Source organism: Vulpes lagopus, chromosome 7, assembly GCF_018345385.1.
Source record: "Vulpes lagopus strain Blue_001 chromosome 7, ASM1834538v1, whole genome shotgun sequence".
In the NCBI taxonomy this organism is placed as follows: domain Eukaryota; kingdom Metazoa; phylum Chordata; class Mammalia; order Carnivora; family Canidae; genus Vulpes; species Vulpes lagopus.
The window spans coordinates 28,517,549-28,540,715 of NC_054830.1; the positions used below are offsets into that span (position 1 = coordinate 28,517,549).

Here is a 23,167-nt window from a genome sequence, read left to right on the forward strand (position 1 = left end):
GGACTTAAGTTAGCCAAATACCCATTCTGGTACTTGTAACTGAAAAAAATCAATCTAATTAATAAAGGTCTGAGAAATAGTAGTTAAAATAAACAGGGTACAGTTTCTAGAATGTTATGTTTGTTTAAGTAGGCTCCATACCCCATGTGGACTCTTAAGCAACTGAGCCACCCAGACACCCCTCGTTTCTAGGTTTCAAACAACTTTTTGATTAATCAGCATTGGCTCAGAATATAACCATATTCATATATATACAAATACGTGCAATGTTTCTAAAAGAGTATGTACCAAGTTCCAAATTTTAAGAAGTCTTAAAACTAGCAAAATTAAATTAGCAAAGATTTATAAGTACTTCAAATGAATCGTTCCAAAAAGTTTATTTATGGAATTCCTGTTTTCAAGGCACAATTTAACTTTCATAGATACTGGGTTTTCCTAACTAGCATTCACAGAGACTTAAAGCTCTACTCCAAATCCCTTAAACACATATTGAAGAGGTATGTGAAATCAAGTCATGACATCATAAGAACCACTGAAAGGTGGGCGCCCCAGGCATTTTCCCTCAGGGAAAATGGGTAGAGTGCTTAAAATGATTTTTTTCCATTAGGTATGGCAATGAATCAATTTGAAATTATTGAGTAGCCGACATTGTAGCACAGAGGAATAATGTCCTGGAAGTCTTACTTAAATTACTGACATCAGATATTTGAAAATGAATGACTATGAAATCTGCCTACAGGTAAGACACTGTGTATGCAATTATTCTTTCAATTTCGACTAGAGAGACATGCTTTTTAAAAGCTTAAAAATGAAAGTTTTTTTAAAAAATTCCATTACCCATTGTATGCATAATTATACAATCATGGACACAGGGCTTTCTCTTTCTCTAATAATTGAAGATTGTAAAGGGAGGACCACCCCTACCCAGGAGTTAAGTACCAGCAAGATGCATACCATCGGGGCACATTCCTGCTCAAAAATCTTTAAGAATTCTCCAATCCCAGAATGAGTCCACACTCCACATGCTACTTTCAGGGATATCTGTCATCAAATCACAAGGTCTTCCAGATTTCAAGCTGTAGCACTGAACAAAATGCGCTCATTCTATTGCACTCTCTTGCCCTTGAATCCCTTCCTTGGGTATTTTTCCCCCACTACCACCATTTCTGTCTCTCTGCCTGTCCATATTCAGTGCCTAAAGATCTCCTCAAAGCTTATCTCCTCTACAAGGGTCATTGCAGTCACCCAGAACACCCTGGTTTATTTCTCTCTCAAGCTCCCTCTACCAGTGACTGGCATTGATCAAACATCATTTTGTGTCCTTACTTTCTGATTACATCTTTGCCTACTAGTTCCATGAGTAGGGCATTCATTCATTCACCAAATAGTCCCTGAATTCCTACTGTATACAGACATACACCTCTAAGAAGGAATCCAACAGTGAGCTAATCAGACATAGACAACAGGCTAGTTGGCGAAGGAGGTAGAAACTGATTTTTTTAATAATCAAATAATCATGCAGTTGAGAATGAAATTATTGTGTCCATTAAGATAGCTACAGTTTCGAGTAGCAGAAAAGTCTCCACCTCAAATTGGCAAAAACAATATGGATGTGTGCCACTTCTCATGAGAAGGTTGACAATAAGGTGACTCCACTTGTTTGCAGATGTCTCAGTGCTACTCACCTCTCTCTGTGGTCTCTATCGTCAGGTTGGCAGCAGATAACAAGCTGTTCCAGGCAACCCATCCTGGTCAGCAGAGGCCGAAAACGGAGTATTTTCTTCTAAATCCTCTTTTTAACAACAACAACAAAAATACTATCTCCCCAGCCACCTGGCACACATTCTATTTCATGTCCTGTCCCAAACTTGGTTATGGGCCAACCCCTTAACCAATCATTAGAAAGAGATTTACTAAGAGATCAAAATACAGACATCCTCTACTAAGTTACACAGGGAGGGACAGATACCTGAGCGAAATTTAAGTTTTATTACTAAGGAAAAAGGTGGAAACGAATGAGTAGGCAGCTAGCTGAGCCTGAAACAGCCATTTACTAACTACTGACTAGGTTTTATGAAAAGAAGAAACAGGATTCCATGAGAAAAACAAGGGAACAGAGCATAGACTTGGTACAGTGAAGAGCAATGGTTGGATTTGCAAGACAAATAGGAGGTAAAATTGGCAAGTCTTGATGAACTGGCCAGCATAGTTAGGAGGATGGTAGCATCAGCAATTGCCTCCAGTTTTCTGGATTGCCTCTGCCTTGAATAAGTCAGATAGATGTTGGGGTCATTTCCCAATATAGCAAACATTGGAAGGAGAGTATATTTGAAAGGAAATCAAATCATAATCCTGGTGTAGTACACATGCTTTTTTTATCCTTTGAAACATCCAAGAATCAATGTCCATGAAGCAGTGGGTACATGGGTTTGGAGCTGGAGGAGTAATTTGAGTTGAAAATGTAACTTTGTGAAACATCTGTTTATGAGAGGTCATTTCAGCCAGGGTCATGAATGAGCTTTTTTTGACAGAGGAAGTAAAGACAGAAAAGGAGATGGATGAGTCAGGACTGAGTCTTGATGAACGCCAACATTTAATGACCAAAGATAAAGATCACTGAAAGGGTTGTAGAGAAAGAAATGCCAGAGGTAGTAGCACATGCCCTACACATTTTAAGTGTATATCATATCACATCATATTTCCTATTTCTTGATTGGCTACAATTTCTTTCTTTCTTTCTTTCTTTCTTTCTTTCTTTCTTTCTTTCTTTCTTGTAGGCTCCATGCCCAATATGGGACTTGAACTCATGACCCTGAGATTGAGAATCACATGCTCTACCAACTGAGCCAGCAAGGCCCCCCTACAATTACTCTTTCCATTTAATCCCATTAATTAATGATTATCACAAGAAGCACCTTTAAATAATACCATTTTTATCAAGGTTATCTCCAATATACAACTTAGCACTTCATTTTACCCATGTATATTACCGCTCTATAGAATTGCACTTGAACTACATACTTCTGTTTATTTCCCCAGCCAGATAGTATGCTCTCCATTGACAATGATGAGCTCTTGTATTTTATTTCCTTTGTTCTCAAGATCATAGCACAATATTCTTCCCACAGTAGTTATTCAGCAGATAATTTAATTGATTCTGACACTTCCTATACATTTATAATGTCCTTAATTCCAGGGCATGGAATAGGGTTATTGTTCTTGTATTGAGTTTAGAGTTAGGCGCATCTTATGGTAAAAAAAAAGAACTCAGATGAGGAATCAACGAGTCTATTTCGAATCTGCACCCATTATCACATTCCCGAGGTCAAAATTATCCAAAGGCATTTTTACTAACTATGGCTTTACTATTTAATCTGCAGCTCCTCATTATTTTTCTAATAGAATGCTCAATAATTTACAAAGTACGAAAATGAAGATTGTGACTTCGAAGAAACATGCGCCCTCCCTTTTTCAACTAGGAAGGAATTGCTAATAACATTAGACTGCTGTCAATCAAGCCACACCATTCTAATTTTATGCTCCTAAAATGTATTAGAATTCATTTATTCTCTGTCCCTTTAATGGCCAACATTTCAAATTAATTTTAGAAACTCAATGAATAATGACCAAAAGCTCTGCCACTTCTAAGGAGCTGGGTCTTAAACACAACCTGTGGTCACCTGGTGAACATCTGTCCCCTTTGGCATCTCCAGTAGAGACATAACAAAAGCAGTTGTCTTATGAGCCTGTAGAATCATTTTAAGTAAAGGGGCAAATAAATGCCTATCAAAATGGGCAACATAAAAATATCTCTGTCTGACTTTGAGGAGGGAAATGTTTTTACATCAGCTATTTGGAAAACAATGGCATGGTATGGTCAGCAAGGAAGAAAAGAATTGGTAACCACCCATAGTATATCTTATAATGAAAATAGCCAAACCAGAAATTCCAGAAGAGTTCTCTCCAAGTCTGTTGGAATTTTATGGCAGTATCTCTGATATTTTCAGTAGGAAAAACACTTGGCCCACACTTTTATCATTTGTGAGGACTCAAAAACAAAAGAGCTGTATGTGTTATAAGGTGTGCTTTACACCAACCTGGACAATTTACCTGCTTTGTATCTTAAAGCTCTGTGTCCAACAGGCCATCAGTTAGGCTTTCAATCAATCCATAAACCTATATTGAGAGCCTTCTGTAAGTCCATGTGGAGAGGAAGCCAGGCTGTAGAAGCAAGCTTTCCAATCTGGCAGCTCTCATTAAATTCTAAAGTCACTTGTCTTTGTCTCTGTATTAAAAGAAATGATTTCATGTCCAGTTTCTCTTTTAAAAAGTGACAGAACTCAACCATGCAATATTCATTAGTTCTTTTTGGCAACTCCATTTAGCTAATGGAAATTCAGGTACATTCATGTGCAATTATTAGATATTGAAAAATTATGAAATGTCCAACTTTTCTTTTTATGACAAACACATACTCACAGGTTTTACTCTAAGGTTGTGAAATAAACACATGCAGCTGTGACGTGTCAATAAACTCATGTGACTGGCAAGTTTTCAGTTTTCTGTATCCACATATAATGTAGTAAGCAGCCAGTTACATCTTTTTTTTTTTTAAGATTTTATTTATTTTTTTGACAGAGAGGGAGAGCACAATCAGGCAGGAACAGCAGGCAGACAGAGAGGGAGAAGCAGACTCCTTACCTAAACAGAGTGTAGGGCTTGATCCCAGGACCCCAGGATCATGACCTAAGCTGAAGGCAGGTGCTTAACTGACTGAGCCACCCAGATGCTCTCAGTTACATCTTTCTCAGCTTAACTCTACTGTACTTTTTCCAATAAAGCTGTGCAGCTACAAACCACAATTTACCTAAAATAGGAGAAGGTTTAGGAAGGTGGCCTGAAGTGGAAGACCGTGCATCATTTCTACACTTCCTTGACATTGTCGCCACAAGGGCAGTGATTGGGAAAGAGGTCTGCATTGGTGGCTGATAGTGCTCTCTCTGGAATCACTGGGTTGCCTGCATGACTTACAGCAATCTGTTTTGTGTGGCTGAGCCTTGGCTTCTTCATCTGGAAGATGGAGATAATATTAGTACCAAGGCTAGGAGCACTAGTTTCCGGAGCAAAATTTAAGAGGGCACTGAAAACTCAATAGTCAGATAAATCATATTTTAATGCAATATTGTAAGAAATCAGATTGGCAATCTACAGCCACTTATTTTTGTAAATACAGTTTCATTAGAACCAGTGACAGCATTAGAGTGAATCAAGTAAGGTAGAATTATGCAAGTGTGGAATCAATTCTGTCTTTTTAAAAAATCTTGATATTTTAGGGGTGCCTGGGTGTCTCAGTTGGTTAAGTATCTGACTCTTGGTTTCAGCGCAGGTCATGATCTCAGGGTAATAGCATTGAGCCCAGGTTGGGCTCACAATGGGCGTGGAACCTGCTCAAGATTCTCTCTCTCCCTTTGCCCCTCCCTCTACTGCTTGGGGATGCTCTCTTCTCTCCCCCCACCCAATAAACAAATAAATAAAATAAAATGTTGCTATTTTTCCTTAGCATGCTTTTTTGCATTAATTTTGAGTTTTTAAACTATTGATTAAAGTATGATTTATCTTGATTACTGTGATTTTTGGCACTCACTTGCTTTTCCCTAGTACCAACTCTCATGGCATTATTGAGAAAGTTAAATGAGGCAATGTGTCTAGATATTGGCCCTTGGCTGCTCTGGGATCCCTCACTCTGAATCCTCTTGGTCTACCCCAACTGCAGTGCATGGTCTCCATATATACTGACAGCTTCCAATCTCGTGTGTCCAACTTGTGTCTTCTGCTTGGGAGTTTTCTCCCATATCAGAGGAGCCTAAGTAGCTCTTGAGCAAGGCATTCAAATGCCAGGAATTTAGGGGGTTCCTGGGTGGCTCCATTGGTTAAGTAGCCACTCTTAGTTCCAGCTAGGGTCATGATCTTGAGGTCATGGTTTTGAGCCCTGTGTTGGACTCTGCGCATAGTACAGAATCTGCTTCAGATTCTCTCTCCCTCTCCCTCTAGCCCACATGCTCTCTTTTTCTCTCAAATAAATAAATAAATAAATAAAATATTTCAAAATAATAAAAGAGGGCAGCCTGGGTGGCTCAGCGGTTTGGTGCCTGCCTTCAGCCCAGGGCGTGATCCTGGAGACCTGGGATTAAGTTCCACATCAGGCTCCCTGCATGGAGCCTGCTTCTCTCTCTGCCTCTGTCTCTGTCTCTGTCTCTGTCTCTGTCTCTGTCTCTGTCTCTCTCTCTCTGTGTGTCTCTCATGAATAAATAAATAAAATCTTTTAAAATAATAATAATAATAATAATAATAATAATAATAATAATAAAAGAAAGAAATGCCAGGAAGTGAGTACCTCCAGTGGAGAGATCTTAACCAATGAGGACAGTAGTTGGTAAATAGATACCTCCATTCACCATATGGAGCTTTCTTCCCAAAGGTTGTTGACAAGGAGAGATATAGATATAGCAAGACTAAAGGGAGGTAAGTGAAGTGCTCATCTTAGGAACAATATTTAAGGGAGTGCCCAATACTCAGTATCAAGATAGAGCTTTCTTTTTTTCTTTTTTAATTGAAATGCAATGTACATATAACATTATATTAGTTTCAGGTATACAACATACTGATTTGGTATATATATATACACTGCAAAATGATCACCCAATAAGTCTAGTTAATATCCATCACTACACAGTTACAAAACTCCTTTTCTTGTGATGAGAACTTTTAACATCTACTCTTAGCAACTTTTTAAAATGCAATACAACATTATTAACTATAGTCACCATGCTGTAAATTACATCCCCATGCCTTAAGGAAGTTTGTACCTTTTGACCCCCTTGACCCATCTCTTCCACCTCTATCCCATCACTGTAGCAACCACTAATCTATTCTCTGTATCTACAACCATGGAGTTTTGTTCATGTTTTTATAGATTCCATACACAAGTGAGATAATACACTATTTGTCTTTCTCTGACTTATTTCACTTAACATAATGCCTTTGAAGTCCATCCATGTTGTCACTAATGACAGGATTTCCTCATTTTTTATGGCTAAGTAATACCTCATCGTATATCCATATCACATTTCTTTCTCTGTTCATCCATCTATAGATGCTTAGGTTGTTGCCATATTAATGCTGCAATAAACATGGGGGATACAGATATTTTTTCAAGTTTGTTTTCTTCAGATTAATACTCAGAAGCGGAAATACTAGGTCATACGCAGTTCTACTTTTAATGTTTTTAGAAGTCTCTATATTGCTCTCCATAGTGGCTGTACCAATTCACATTTCCACCAACAGTGCATGAGGGTTCCCTTTTCTCCACACTCTCACCAATGCTTATTATTCCTTGTCTTTTTGATAAAGTCATTCCAACAGGTGTGAGGTGATATCTCATTTTGGTTTTTATTTGCATTTTCTTAATGGTTACTGATGTTAAGCATCTTCTCACATACCTGTTTACTTCCTGTATATTGTCTTTGAATAGAATTTTAATGTGATATTTTTAAAAATCTTTTTAAAGACTTATTTACTTATTTGGGGGGTGGGAGGGGCAGAGGGAGAGAAAGAATCCCCAGCAGACTCCCCACTGAGCATGAAGCCCAACACAGGGCTGGATCCTATGACCCTGAGATCATGACCTGAGCCAAAACCAAGAATCAGACACTTAAGCAAGCAAGCCACCCGGATGCCACTGCAATATATATATATATATATATATATATATATATATATATATATATAATTTAAGGATAGAAACTATTTGAGATTTCAAGTCTTAAGCTCCACCTCATATCACCTCAACCCTGAAAGTAAAGCTATAAATTTAGTTTCCAAACTAACAGAAGAGGTCTGACTTCTATTCCTTTCCCGTTCCTAACATCATAACACTTTCCCTAAAAACAGATTACTTATCACATGTGAAAATTATAACTACAATGTTTTTGCAAAGCAGACAATGAGGTATAACGAAACACATGCGGCCCCAAACACTTTAGCCAAGATCATTTAATGCTTCTCTATTAGGAGAGGAAAATGAATTCAAAAATGTGAAGCAAATAAAAGGTTTCTATGTGTTTTAATTAGTTTCTCCAATTTAACTTAGTTTTTAAAGAGAAGCCAAGTAGAGTCTGTCAAGAGCACACATATCATATGCCTACTTCAGTGTCTGTTGGAAGGGCTGACTCTTTTCTTGTTTACACTCAGCTCTTAACAACTTAGGAAACCTAAACATGAGATTTTTCTCTCCATAATCCTTCACAGTGGCACAAGATTTGAATATCTCACTTGTCTTTGCCAGTTTTACCTTACTCCTTTATTGAGCCAAACCCTTAGGAAAATCAGTGTTTTTGCTGCCAAGAGGGATTGGAGAAGCTATCTGGAACAGAGATGCATGGGAAGTGTAGTTTGTTTTGTATTTAGCTTCAAGGCTTCCATAAAAAGCATGTTATCCTAAAATAAATAATCCTGGAGAGCTGGGAATGTAAAACATGTATCTTTACTCTGTCAGAAGTGCAGCATCTTTTGTTCCGTCTTGATCGGAGTTCTATTTTTAAGGAAATCCTATATTCACTTGAGTAGTTCCTCACTGGGTTGTTTCTGTTCAACCTAAGACATAATCTTCTTCGCTCCCCAACTGCGTTTCACCACTGCTGCCTCCGTGATTGTAACATACATCAGCCAGCATTTCTTCCAACTCTACACATAAGCCACCAGTCAAGCAGATATTAGCTTCATCCCATTTGCATCTAAAATCGGAAGATCCATTCCTAGGAGAGCCCATGCAGAAAATACTGATGAAAGTCAATAATAAGTAAGAGTAGTCATGTTGGCACACTAAATTCAGCAATACTTCGGTAAACTTCCCCAAAATAAAAGCGGGCTATAAGGGAGTGTTTTTGCCAATAAATTTCAAAGTATTTTATTGAAACTCCATGCACAGTTCAGGAGGAAATTAAAAGATAGGCACGATTTCTTTTTTTTTTTTCCAGCAAATATCATAGCCTATTAAGCTACATTAACTTAATGTACAATGAATCCCATTTTAATATGTTAGATATCAAAAATACATAATTTTTTAAGCAGCTAAGAAATATGTTAATCAAAGTGCTAACCACACCATATGAAACCCAAGTAAGTGGGTGTTGGATTGTCAAGATGTGTAAAAGTTCAACAAACTTACCCAATCACAAATGTTGCCTCTGAAGAAAATATTAAACCTACCTTGAAATGTAAGCCATTCCAATATAGTTTAAATCATCATGCAGAAAGCCAGTTGGAAAATTAGTTTTAAAAGCAAGTGATAAATTAATGCTATTAGAGTAAAATCTGAAATGGAAGAAATTGGCCAGATTTTTAGAAGATAGAATAAACAGGGCCATATTGAAAATTTTGTTTGTTGCTTAGCTTTTGTGATTTCAAAATTAGAATTTCCTTTAAACATTCTCAAAGTCTCTCCTGAATATTCTTCAAAATATATTAAGGGATGGATTAATCAGATTGCTTCAGGAATGACACATTCTGGTTAATCTAATTAACCAGAAAATCTTTTTCTCCAACCCATATCATTGAAATTCTTACTAGGATGCCTTATGAAGGAAAGTGTACTGAACTTCATCTTCCCTTGAGACTCTGTCATCTTGGATGATCAAGCATCACACAGAGCTCTGAAAGTGAAGCAAAGGTTCGGTTGCATGGATACAGATATATGGCCATATTTGTGGTGTGTGGAACATAAACCATACTCATGCCCTATCTCTTCCCTTCTCTCTAACATACAAAAAGCCTGCCTAGCTGGAATCAGACTTAAAAATAGATAGAGGTGGAGGTGGGTTCTCCACAGAACCAATAAGATGTATACAGAGAAATTTTAATAAGATTTAAATGTTAATCTCATCTACAAAATAACTTCACAGCAACATCTAGATTAGCTTTTGACCACCTACTTGGATACTGTGGCTTAGCCAAGTTGACACAAAAAACTAACCATCACAAGTAGTGTAGAAGAAATCACAAAATATTCAACAGGATAATAAAAAATACATGGAAGAGAATTAGAGGGCAAGCTTGTCTACTTCACCTTCATATGTCAGGGCAAGAGAAGGAAAGGGCAGAAAGGCTAATATCATGCACATTAACCAAGGTCTTTTTTCTTTTAATCAGCTGGTTTAAATATATCCTTAAGAGCCCCAAAGCATCCAGTCCATGTTGAATGTTCTAGGATTCCATAGCTTTGCTCTGGGAACCTTGTGAAATGTCCAAGAGGCAATATAAAGGCATCCTAATGGATAATAATGAGTGAGTACTCATTTTCCATGCACTACCTGATTTCGCCCTCCTGGCAACCCTTTCAAGTAGACAGGAATACACTGTCATTTCACAGATGAGGAAGCTGAGGACCAGAGAGGTACGATGACCAGCCTAAGATCACCCACCAAGAAAGGGGCAGAATAATTACTCATAATAAGGTCCCTTGAATCCCAAAACTTACCTTCTTATACACTGTAGTAGACTGCATCCCTGTTTTCCTTCATTAATCATCAAACATATTAATTGTGTGCTACAAATAAACTATGTGCCAGTTAGGCTACAAATAAATTAAAAAAAGGATAAGCTAAGGATTGTTGCTGGTTTGTTCCTTACCTCTTCCTCTTCTGCATTCCTACTTAAAAAACTGAGCCAAGCCATCTACTGCATGCCAATTGTGTTAAGTCACTTCCTTATATATTTCCTTGAGCAGTTACTGAAAAGTAAAATGAAATCATCAGTCAGGCATAGAAAGGCAATTTAGGTATAAACAGCCAAAACAGGCAATATTGATCAAGGGAGCTAAATGTAACATGTATGACCTGGTATACTGTACATGAAAACGTATAAAAATTGCAATCACCTGAAGTCTAAACTTGGAAACAAATGCTAATCGCTCTCCTCCTGAAGTGTTCATATAAGGGCAAATATGCTCTCAAGAAGCTCAAACTTTCAAAAAAAAATAAAAAAGTAAAAATAAAAAGAAAAGAAGCTCAAACTTTCATTGGAGAAATAAAACTCTGCTGGATGAACCAGAAAGGGGCAAAAAGTCATTCAAACATAATTTAGCACAAGCAATCAGTATTTCAATGGCCTCTAGGTGAGAAATAAGACGTTGGTTAAGAATTAGCCTCTTCTAGATCCTACAAGAAAACTCTAGGAAAAGCCAGACTCCTGTCAAGAGGTAGGGAAAATCAGTCAGTGACACCATTTAAAAGTGGCATTCCTCAGCCCTGATAACAACCTTTTGTGACTTTCCAAATGGTTGTCCTCATGAGCTTTGCCTCCAAAGGGGTGTCCAAGGAAAAAAAAAAAAAAGCAACCATGAATTTCATCAATGTTAAGTAATAATATGGCCAAGTTGGCAGTGGCAGCCGGCTCTGGTCTCCAGCACCTGTGGGATTTGGACCCAGCCCAGGGTGTCCCTGCTATTGTGCTTCTAGATGGTCTATGACTACAGGATCTGTGCCTAGTTCACTCCAATGCCCCCAGTACCCAATGCATTGCCTGGCATAGAGTGGGCACTCAGGAAATCAAGCAAATGAATTAAACTACTCAATGTGATGGAAAATTGCAGGGCAATCTGGCGAATGGTATTCACTTCTGTAGGTTCTTCCTATATTTTTATGATTCTCATTTCAGAGAACTAGACTTTGGGCTTCCTTGTCTCAGGGGAGGTCTGAAGTCAGCAGTAATTCCTGTTTTATGTGGAAACCCAGTCACTGAACTGATTATTAATGGGTTTTCTGGAGCTAGTGGAGAGAGAGAAGTACCTTTAAAGGTTGTAGGAGGAGGGAGGGAGGTATTTTCAGGGAAGATGGGGAAGAGGACAAATGCTGAGGATCTTCTAAGGAGCTGGCCCAACCATGTCAGAACTCTGGAGTCACCAAGATCTCAGGGGGAATTACTCTGGAGTGCTTAAACAGGCTGAAATATAGGCTCCCAATTTCCACCTCTGCCCTGATTCCAGTGCCCCAAACCTAAGCAAGTCATGCAGCAGCAGAGAATGATACTTCATGCTTTCTTTGTGGCCATGTGAGACCCACACTTGGTGGAGGGTAGTGGGGAGGGAACACAGGGTAGAAAAGTGTCCCAATAACGGTCAAGGTTAAGATTAGACTCACTCTGCAGGATGAGAAGGCTTAGGGCAGCCCAGGTGGCTCAGTGCTTTAACACCACCTTCAACCCAGGGCCTGATCCTGGAGACCCAGGATAGAGTCCCACGTCAGGCTCCCTCCATAGAGCCTGCTTCTCCCTCTGCCTGTGTCTGTGCCTCTCTCTCTTTGTGTGTGTGTCTCATGAATAAATAAAATCTTTTTTTTTTTAAAGAAAAGAAAGCTTAAGCAAAGATTTAAGAAAATTAAGAAATGCAATTATTCATTCCACCTCTGGGATTGTAGATGGAACGTCATGCTGGCTATAGCAGCTTGGTTTACCAATTGCAAACAAGTGTAAAGTACTCAAGTGGTGGGATCCCTGGGTGGCGCAGCGGTTTAGCGCCTTCCTTTGGCCTAGGGCGTGATCCTGGAGCCTCGGGATCAAATCCCACGTCGGGCTCCCGGTGCATGGAGCCTGCCTCTCCCTCTGCCTATGTCTCTGCCTCTCTCTCTCTGTGTGTGACTATCATAAATAAACAAAAATTAAAAAAAAAAAAAGTACTCAAGTGGTGATACATCTACCATCCAGTAAAGCCAGGTAAGTTGGTAAATATCACTTAGCAGGAAGCACAGCCATGCAGAGCTGTGCAAGAACATGGAGGTGCCAACATGCACCCTGCCTTGGTACAGCCTGACAGAGGGACCTGACTTCCATCACCCGGGGTTCTTGTTTGGAGCTTCAGGTAAGGATACTCCACAGGTGGACTCATCCAGCAGTTTCTTCAGCCCTTTCTTGCCTGGTAACTCAAATTATATGTCGGCTCCCCAGGATTTAGATGTTCCCTTCAGTGCTAGGATTTATGGTTCACCTTTGAAGTCCTACCACTGCCTAGTGAATGACATCTAATTGGTGCTAATAATAATAAAACTGACAATAATGACAGAAGTAACAACAGAACAACAGTGATACTGCTACAGAGTTCTTACTCCCTACCAGGGAATACATCCATATCTTTACATGGATCAGTGAGGTAAACAAATGAAAAACAAAAAAAATCTTATGTTACCATTTTTTATAGCTGAGAGGACTAGGATTATCTCCATTTTACAGATGAGGAAATGGAGAATTAGAATAGTTTTAAACTTAACCAAGTTCCCAAGACTAGCAGGTGGCAAAGGCAAAGTTGTGATCTGGACAATCTGACTCCAGAGCCTATGCTTTTAAGATATTACAGAAGGTTGCCTTCATATGCAGTTATTAACAAATAAGTAACTGCTAAGCATTCAAAGGTAGTCCCAGTCTCAGCGCAATGTATTCTCCAAACCACAAAGATCCAGACAGGGTAAATCCTGCCATGTCCTGAAGTCCCCATTTTCCATGAAATACTTGAGAGAAGGTGATGGCAATGTGTGCTATGCATGATAGTTTATCACATCCTCTGTGCAGTGCAAGTAGATTTCCAGAAAGGGCATTTCAGCTCTGCTTCATGGAAAATGCTTCTTTTTAATGGAGAAATGAGGACAGTAAATTGGGAGCTCTCCCACTGGCAGGCTTGCATTCAAAAGAGAACCCAGTCCATACAATTAATATTTACATCTTTTCTTCAAAACTCCTTAAATATTGACTCATATTTTAAAACACGACATCCAGACCAATTCAATGTGACTGAAATTAAACCACAGGGACAACTTCATCATGTTGTTATGGCAACTTCTCATACAACTGTCCTTTTAGTCATTGAACAATTGCTAATTTCTTTACTTTGCAAGAAGCCCCAAGTTGCTTCCTTAAAGGCTCATCCTGCTATCAAAGGAAATTGCGTATGATGGTGATAGAAATGTTCACAATGGTAACTTTTGGAAGAATAATATTTTATTATTAGTCACGCTTTGCATTTCAATTTCTTTTCCTCCTCAGCATGCCATTTGTGGTATCCCTGGCTTCCAACAGTTCAGCAGACTTTAGCAATAAAGGGGCTGGTTGGAACTTTGCTTTCCTTCTAAAACTTAGGCTGGCACAAAACACCAAAATCATTTGTTCCTGACAAGGGACTTTACATGCATCTGTGATTAGAAACTGAGTTTCTTAAAGGCTGAGAATGAAGCTATCTCTTCTCTGTGTCCTTCAGTTTAGCTAACTTGTTTACTGAGCAAACAACTTCAACAACATTGAAGCTCTAAGGTGTATTTTTAAATTATTTCCATCTTTTCCAAAATACATAAGAATTACTTTATTTTATTTTTTTAAAGATTTTATTTAGAGAGAGAGGGAGAGAGTGAAAGAGAGTGAGCAGAAGGCAGAGGGAGAGAGAATCTGAAGCAGACTCCACACTGAGCATAGAGCTCCACTCGGGGCTCGATTCCATGACCTCAAGATCATGACCTGAGCCGAAACCAAAGGGTCAACCACTTAACCAACTGATCCATCCAGAGCCCCCATAAGAATTATTTTAATATTTTACCTTAGCAGGCCTCCATGGAATAATTCATGAAACAAATCAGGAATATGATGAGTGGTTATACCCAGAACCACATGCCTGGAATTAGAAGGCAAAATAAAGATGTTTATAACAGAGATGTTGATTCATGAAATACTAAAAAAGTCTGAGGAACCATTCTAGATTAGAGAAAGTAGAGAGTAGAGACATGGTAACTGAATAAAACATGGGATCCTCAATTGAATCCTGGACTGGGGGGGAAAAAAAAGCAATTATAAAGGACAATATTGGGACACTTGGAGATATTTGAATATGGGCAGAATATTAGACAATGATCTTAAATTAAGGTTAAATGTCCTATGTATAATCACTGTATTACATATAACATGCACACATACACATGCATGCACATTTATGCACATATGTATATACAGAGAGATTTTTTAAAAGCAAATGTGGTGAAATGTTAACAGTTGATTGATCTAGATGGAGAGTATAAAGTTGGTCGTTATGCTACTCTCAAACTTTTCTGTTCAAAATAAAAAGAAGGGCTAGGAAGTCCTTGTGATGAACAGCTTCAAAATCCTCAGGGAGAGAAGTGGCAAAAAAATAAAGATGCAGTAATTGGGTAACAAGAGAATATGATAATCTGACAGTCTATGAAATTGTACAGAAATTCTTTGGGGACCAAAAGCATAAGTCTCCATAGAGATTAAAGACATTAATTACAGGAATTTTATTAATTAATTACAGATTTTATTGCACTTAAGAAAATACCTGTTGAATATCAGAACACACATAAAATGATCCAAGATAGCTTTAAAAAGTGCCAGAAATGGGCATTAAAGCAAGTCAAGAGAGAAGACTAGATATCTTGGACCTGTCTACTTAAATGACGAGTCCATAGATAGATGAGATGCAGAGCTGGAAACCCAGGCTTTCAGCCGCTCCCAGAAGCACTGGCATCAATTGTGTGACCTCTCACCAAAATGTCTAATAGCCTCCAATGGCTGAACTCAAGTTTATAAGCTTTCCAAACAGCAGAAAGATCCAATAAACCAATATTGCTTCTCAAATTCATCTTAATAATGGATGCAGATCTGACAAATATTCCTTCTACTCATGTTTATTGTTCTTGTAAGTTGTTTTCAGATTTTAAAAAATTGATCAGTCTATTTCTTTTTTCAGTTACATTCTTCAGGAATCATTAAGACACAATATAATGGACCGGTAAAGGGTGTGTGCTCTGAAATCGCACTACCAACAGATTGAAACTTACTATCTGATCTTTCAACCTGAGCCCTAGCATCCTCATTTGTAAAATGGGGGAAATAAATACTTTGAATCTCACAGACTTTCTGTGCTTATTAAATTAGGTGATGCTTTGGGATAAGATGAGGCACACTTTAGACACTAAATAAACATCAGCTAATACTATTTATAACTCATTTCAATATATCTGCATTACTTATTTCCTAAAACAAGAGAGTAATATCTAAAAGCTATACACAGCATATATACATTGCCTGTAGTTAAAAAAAGACTAATAAAAATAATAACTCATAACCATCTAGGATGTCTGGGTGCCACACAGAGTGGGAGAACATAAATAGGCTATAGAGTTTTAAAATCTGAGTTTAAGTCTCTAATTTCTTTCTTCAGCTATGTGCTTTTTGGCAACTACCTAAGATCCTTCTGATTCCATGTCCTCATATGGAAAATGGGAAAAATATCACTTTTCCTAAACTGAGATGACAAACTGTAGGTACAATGCCTGTCACACAGCAGGCACTCAGGAGATTGTAGCCATGGTGATTCTCATTCTGCCAGCCTACTGAACAGGTATGTCCAAAAACAAATCTATGTGAGTATATATCAAATTTTTAAAATAATATTTCAGATAGCTTCAGATACAGTACATACTAATGCAAGTATTTATTACAGCTTTTGGTAACTGCCTTTGTAAACCCATCCATTGTTTTGTTTTACTTTTTAATTGAGGTTTAATATGCAGTAAAGTCTGTTAATTTTAAGTGCTCTAGCCACAAGTGTACAAGCTGATAAACTCTTACATACATACATATGCACACATCTGTGGACTCACTAGCCACATCAAGACACAGATAACTTCCAGCATCCTCAGGCCCATTTCAACCAATACTATTGTGACTTCTATCCACCACACTTCAGCTGGGCCTATACTAGAAACTCACATAAATACAGTGGTACAGCGTGTGCCTTTTTTTTTTTTAATTGTGGTAAACAGTATGTGCACTTTTGAAGACATATTTTAAAATATGTTAACATTTCCAGTGTGTTTCTGATAAGGTATATTCCTGAACTTGCCCCCCCCCTCTTTTTTTTTTTTTTGTACTTATAATTGGAAATCCCTTGTCTTAGTTTCACATTTTCACTCACTGTTTGTTTCAGATCAATTTTCTGGACATGCTCCGATATTAATGGACTACATCCAACCATCTTTCAGAAACTAAATGATTGCTACTTGTGTAGATCCATTGAAATGAAAAACATGGGTGTGGGCATTCAAGTACATCCTCTAGAAAAAGAACACACAAGTGGCTGGTGGGTGCTATTATGTAACCAACAAGCATATTCTGATAGAGGAGGCTTACAGCATAAATGTTTCCTTTTGGAAGAAAAAAAGCAAAAATCCAATTGTATGTAGAGTTCAGGGGAAAGAACACCCAGTATGAAGAAAATATATCTCCAGGAGAAGGCTGAAAAACAGAATGAGAGAAGCAAAAAAAGCAAGAAAATATGTCAAAGCCTCTTAAAAATACAATGGGATGTTATGCCCAAGAAAATAAAGGCTACTTTTGCTAAACCAGGAGTGAGAACATATTATAAAAGATGCAAAGACGAGTGAATATGGAACCACTATTTTGTCTCTGCCTTTAACACAAGAATGGAGGAAGCAGGAGCTCCATAAGATAAATATTAATGAGTCTCTGGGAATATCAAGAAACAGAATTAATAAGAGGCAGGTAAAAGAATACTTATACAATTTAAATATTTATAAATCAGCAGAGCTGGATGAGATTCATTTGAACATATTCAACGAACCGGCTAAGGCAGGACGTACTTCCAATACTAGTGTTTGTCGTGGAGACTTATGTAGCAGAAAAATTTAAGCAGGCTGATTTAGTGTTGGAGATAAAGCAGCCAAAAGCAGATCCGGGAAAAGGTGGGCTAGTTAGCGTATCCAAACTACCAGTCAAAACCTTAAATGAAATCATAAATCAGTCCATGAGCACCTTGAGGAAAATAACATAGTAAGTAATAGCCAAAGAGGTTCATAAAAAATAGAGCTTGTCAAAGCAACTTAATCCATTTTTGGATATGCTAAGAAATTTGGGGAAGGTAATGGATGTTATAGACATAGTTTAGGGAGGCCCTGCAGATATCACCAGACAATTCATTTTGGACCTATCTTGTTGATGCAATGGCTATTGTTCTCATCCTTTCTATCAGTGAAGGGCAATTTCACCTGCACACTTAATATGTGGGGATAGGACTCTCTATTCCCCATGACACCCCAGCATGGAATTTAGTCATTGGGTAAATGTAGTCCACCCAGAAGTACAAACTAAATGTTACCCAAATGACAAGGAGAAACACTGATAATACTGAAGCAAATCAGATTGACATCTTTTGGAGAAACAAGGGGTATGTGTGTGTGTGTGTGTGGTGTGTGTGGATCTGCAATTATCACCATAATTCAGGCAAAAATGAATGTTTTTGCTCAATCTACTCATTTAATTATAGAAAATATAAAAGGATATGAAAACAAAGGCCTTTTAAAAAATATACAGATCCAATCATACCACCAGGTTTTGCTGAAACTTTGCAAAAGCTTCCTGTTGCTCTTAGACCAGAATGGTTAGCCTGCTCTGAAAACCTGACTAGTCTAGCTTGGGCTCACCTCTCCAACCTCACTGACACCACACTCCTCCCCATTCTGGACAAGCCAGCTCCCCAAGCCTTCTTTCAGTTTTTCTAAAGCATCATGTTTTTCTTGCCACTGGATCTTTGCACATGCTATCCTGCCTTTCACTTTCTTACTCATTTTAGTAAGCAGAGTTTCTACTCAAATCCCACTTATGGGGGGAAACCTTCTTTAACATCCCAGACCATATGCTTTCCATTGTAGTTTGGTCTAATAAAATCACATTTCTTTCCCAGAAGTGTTTATTTCAGAATGTAATTTGATGCTCATTTTAAATAATTAATATAGTCCATCCCTACCAGACTATAAGCTCCACAAGAGGAGGAACTAAATATGGTTTTTGTGAAGATTGTATCCAAGACCTTGGAGTACCAAGCACAATACATATTTGTGATCAGGGAAAAAATAATGAAAACAGATGGGTTGTCTTCATAAAGGGTTAACTGAAAGAACATCTTTCCATTCTAAGTATTATAATATTCTCTTCAGTTTTCTTCTCAAGTAAGATAATGGGAAAAAGCCTTTAATGAGCGTCCTGTTGACAGAGGTATAAAAAACATGAGGCAGCTAAAACTTGAATTGTTGAATTCTACATTTGCACATTATACTTACCTCTGATGTGTTCCGAAATTTCATTTCATGGTGATAATGAATCTGTGGGAAATTAGCATTTTATCACTCTTCACATGAGAGTGTTAGTGAAGGTTTTCTAAGCCATGTACTGTGCAGAAAACAAAATGTTTTTCTGATAACTAACTTTGTGACATACCCTTACTGCTTCAACAGTGTTCATCTTTACACCTCAGAGCAGCCTAACCTAGACTGAGGGAGAGCCAGTTAGAGAACAATATTCTATTCCCAGGTCAGTCACTGATGGGAAATTTTCTCCTTTTCCAATAATACTTTGATATTGAGACTTTTTAAACACAGATTTGTAAGTTCCTAAGAACCCAGACCCCAGAATGCAAGGTTTTGATATATTCAATGTCACACAGGAATGAGTGACCCAAGGGGGGCTAGAACTCAGGTTTCTGGTTTCAGGGCATCATTATTTCATTAGTTCATTCATTCAGGAAATGAGACCTCAACATATCCCACAAGCCTGGCACTGCTGGGAACCCTGGAAACAAAGGTAGAGAAACTATCCTTGCCTTGATGAAGTTTGTTAATTTGTGTGAGGAACCAAGCAGAAGGGAATGACGGCAGCACCTCTGTGGTGAGTGCTATCTGGAGAAGTTGCTGGTGGAGCCCCAGGCCCAAGGCCATCAGCCATTCTCTGACACCAGTGCTACTGTGGTGGGCAGCTCCAAGCCTGCTAACAACATCCCTCTGCAGGGGTTTAGCTCAGAAGGTTGGGGTGTGACCACCTTGAAGACTGACCCTCAATCCGAGGGGGATAGAAGTTGGTGGATAAATGTCCCACCCATGCATCCTTCAGAAGGACAGCTCTGAGGGGCATTCCACATGGTTTCTCAGAAAGTCCCCTAGAGATTTGGCTCCCAATGTCAACAGTAATAACCAGTCAATACTGTATCTTTACTGGTTTTTTGTCCTTCCCAGCTCACTCTCCCCATCCCTCACTCCTGCTTCCTACGATTACCTCCCAAATAAAGTCCTTGCACCCAAGCCCTTGTTTCAGGCTATTGGGAGAATTAACAGCACCTCACAATATCAGTGAATGAGATAGATGAATGAATGAATGAATGAATGAATGAGGAGAAGACACTAGGGACAAGGTTGCAAACTAGACGGAGCATCTCTCTTTGTCTGTCCATAAGGTCACTATCTATAGGGCATGTTCTTAACTATCTTGAAGAATATGTTGTTATGTGCCAGTTGTGAGGATGCAAGATTGGTGCATCCATGTCAGAGCTGAAGTGCTTTCCTAAAGGAATGAAGATGTATGTGTGACAGGAAGGGAAAGACCCAGGAGCACAAAAATGCTGGGCTGGCACACCTGTGGCAAAGAAAAGAAAAGAAAGAAAAGAAGGAAAAGAAAGAAAGAAAAGAAAAGAAAAAAAAGAAAAGAAAAGAAAAAGAAAAGAAAAGAAAAGAAAAGAAAAGAAAAGAAAAGAAAAGAAAAGAAAAGAAAAGAAAAGAAAAGAAAACAATGAGCAGAGAAGGGTGTGGAAAAATTCTGAGTATTGAGGATTGCTTTTAGAGAAAGAATTGTTAGGTGATGTGATTAAAATATCCCCTGAGCCTTTCCCAGGCATACACAGGCCCTTGTGCCTTCCAAGTGGCTGGGATTGTTCACACAGGACCATGTTTTCAGGGTCACTTTTGTGACTCCAATGTGAGCTCCTGGGAACTGCTGTCATTCACAAAGATCCCTATCAAACAAAGGACAGTAAATGAGAAGTCAAATAGCAAAGGTGGAATAAAATGTCTGGCTAGAGCTAGCATTCCTTAGGCTTTTCTATGAAAATCACTGTTTCCTTACATGTCATGCCTTATAAGGGAGGAATGAAGATTCAGAGTGAGGGCAAAACTGCTAATCAACATAAGCTGGATCTGGTCACTCCCCTATGATGTCTCCCATTGTATTGGGATGATGTCTGTGGTGGAGCCCAGGCATACAGTATAGTGCCTGGCACACAGTGGTACTCAATACACAATTATGAAAGAAAATCAGGAGAAAAAGGAGGAAGGGAGAGAATTAGATAATTTGATAATCAACCAGTGCATCATTAATCAAAAGATCCTGATGTATACTCAGGATCAATGCACAAAGCTCATTCAATTAAATCTTTATAAGGATGAAAATATTAACATAATTCAGGATATCCTTGGATCTTCTGGTGGATAGGGGACTGGGGAGTGGGTGAAGAAAATATTATGTTCCCATCGAAGAAGAAAAAGTGGTTTTTTTTTCCTTCAGAAAACATCAGTGGTTAAGATGATGCTCTTATTGGTAATGAGATATGGGCTTTCTTCCAGAGAGTGACAGAGATCCTTCAAGCAAATCTCATGGCCTTTGATGTGAGCAATGCTGAGAAAATACTTTCAGCTGAACAAGTATGGGAGAGAAATTTGAAGAAGGCATTTCATGTTCTCCTCTGTTGCATCTTTGATGTACACAAAGGATTTAGTCCTAGAAGATGAAGACTTTATCTGTTTTCCTTCTCCCTAAGGAGAACTTTGTTTCACATTTCCCTGTTGGGGCATGATCCTGGTGAGTAGGTGACAGATAATTACAGGGTTTTCTCATTACCCAACCAACAGGTTGCACAGAAAAGTATAACCCAGAAATATTTACCAAAGAACTTACCATTTATAATATCTATAATAACTTGATTTAAGTATTTCTTATCAATTGCAAATACCCATACTAAACTGTGAATTCAAAACAAATCAACTATTAGGGTACCTGGCTGGCTCAGTTAGCAAAGAATGCAACTATTGATCTTGGGGTTGTGAGTTCAAGTCCCATATTATGAGTAGAACTTATTAAAAAAAAAAAAAGCAAATCAATAGCAAAGACAAATTGAAAGTCTCCTAAAGGATGCAAAGTTTCTTGAGGTCAATAAAAGTGATCTAGGAGAAGTGCTCCAAGCGTTAAGCAAAGTCTCTGGCAAATGATAAATCAGCCTAGTTAAAACTAGTTAAGAGCTGAAAAAAATATGCAAAGTGGGTCAGAAGGCAGAAACTTCCACTTATAAAATAAGTAAGTCATTGGGATGTAATATACAACATGGTGGCTATAGTCAATAACACTATATTGCATATTTGAAAGTTGATAAGAGAGTAGATCTCAAAAACTCTCATCACAAGAAAAAAATGTATAACTATGTATAATAAATATGTTAACTAGATTTATCGTGGTGATCATTTTGCAGTATATACAAACATGGAGTCATTTGTTGAACACCTGAAACTAAAATAATGTTTTTTGTCAGTTATTTTTCAATGTTTAAAACCATAAGGGGATGACATAATAGCACTACAAAAAAGAAAATGATCTGAGTATGAAAATAAGATACCCTTGGGAAAATTGACAAAAACCAAATATTTTCCTGAAAATGTTATTTATTATGAACTTGCTGCAAAACCTAAAATGAAGTGAAAGATGTCACTTTGTCAATTTGTGTTGAAAATTATGTCTTCTAAAATCATGACATGCTTTTTTATCTTAAAGATTAGTTCATAACTATGATAAATAATTGTTACATTAAAATAGAGATTTTAAAACAATTTTAGTTAAATTTTTCAAGTTAGAGTTTTCATCTTTTGCTCTCACTATTTACTTGAAAAATTGATCCCTGCATTGGGTGGCTTTACTTTCAGGGACCTCTTCCAGCTATCAGTTCTCCTTGAATGAAGAAGACCTCCTCTCTTCTCGAAATCTCTTCTTCTCCCACTTACAGTCACTTCCTTACTCCAGATCACCAGTATTTCTCACTTAGGTGATTACACTGCCTCCTATTGCCCTGCATCTCGGTTCACCCCTCCACTTCTTCCTTCCCACTCCAGGCAGACAGAAACTCATAAAATACAAGCATGGCTCTCTCCCTTCCTCATGATCCTTTTATGGGTCCCATTGCCCTGTGTGCATACAAGCTTTTCATGATTGAACCCCTTTCTTCTACCTTCTC

The 23,167-nt window shown here is 38.2% G+C and overlaps 1 non-coding gene across 1 annotated transcript; it reads right to left on the reverse strand.

Annotated features, from left to right (window-relative positions):
- Positions 1–2,783: 2,783 nt before the first annotated feature.
- On the reverse strand, positions 2,784–2,856 carry TRNAE-CUC. Its single transcript has one exon. It is a non-coding gene; the product is annotated as a tRNA-Glu (tRNA).
- Between the last annotated feature and the right edge of the window lie 20,311 nt (positions 2,857–23,167).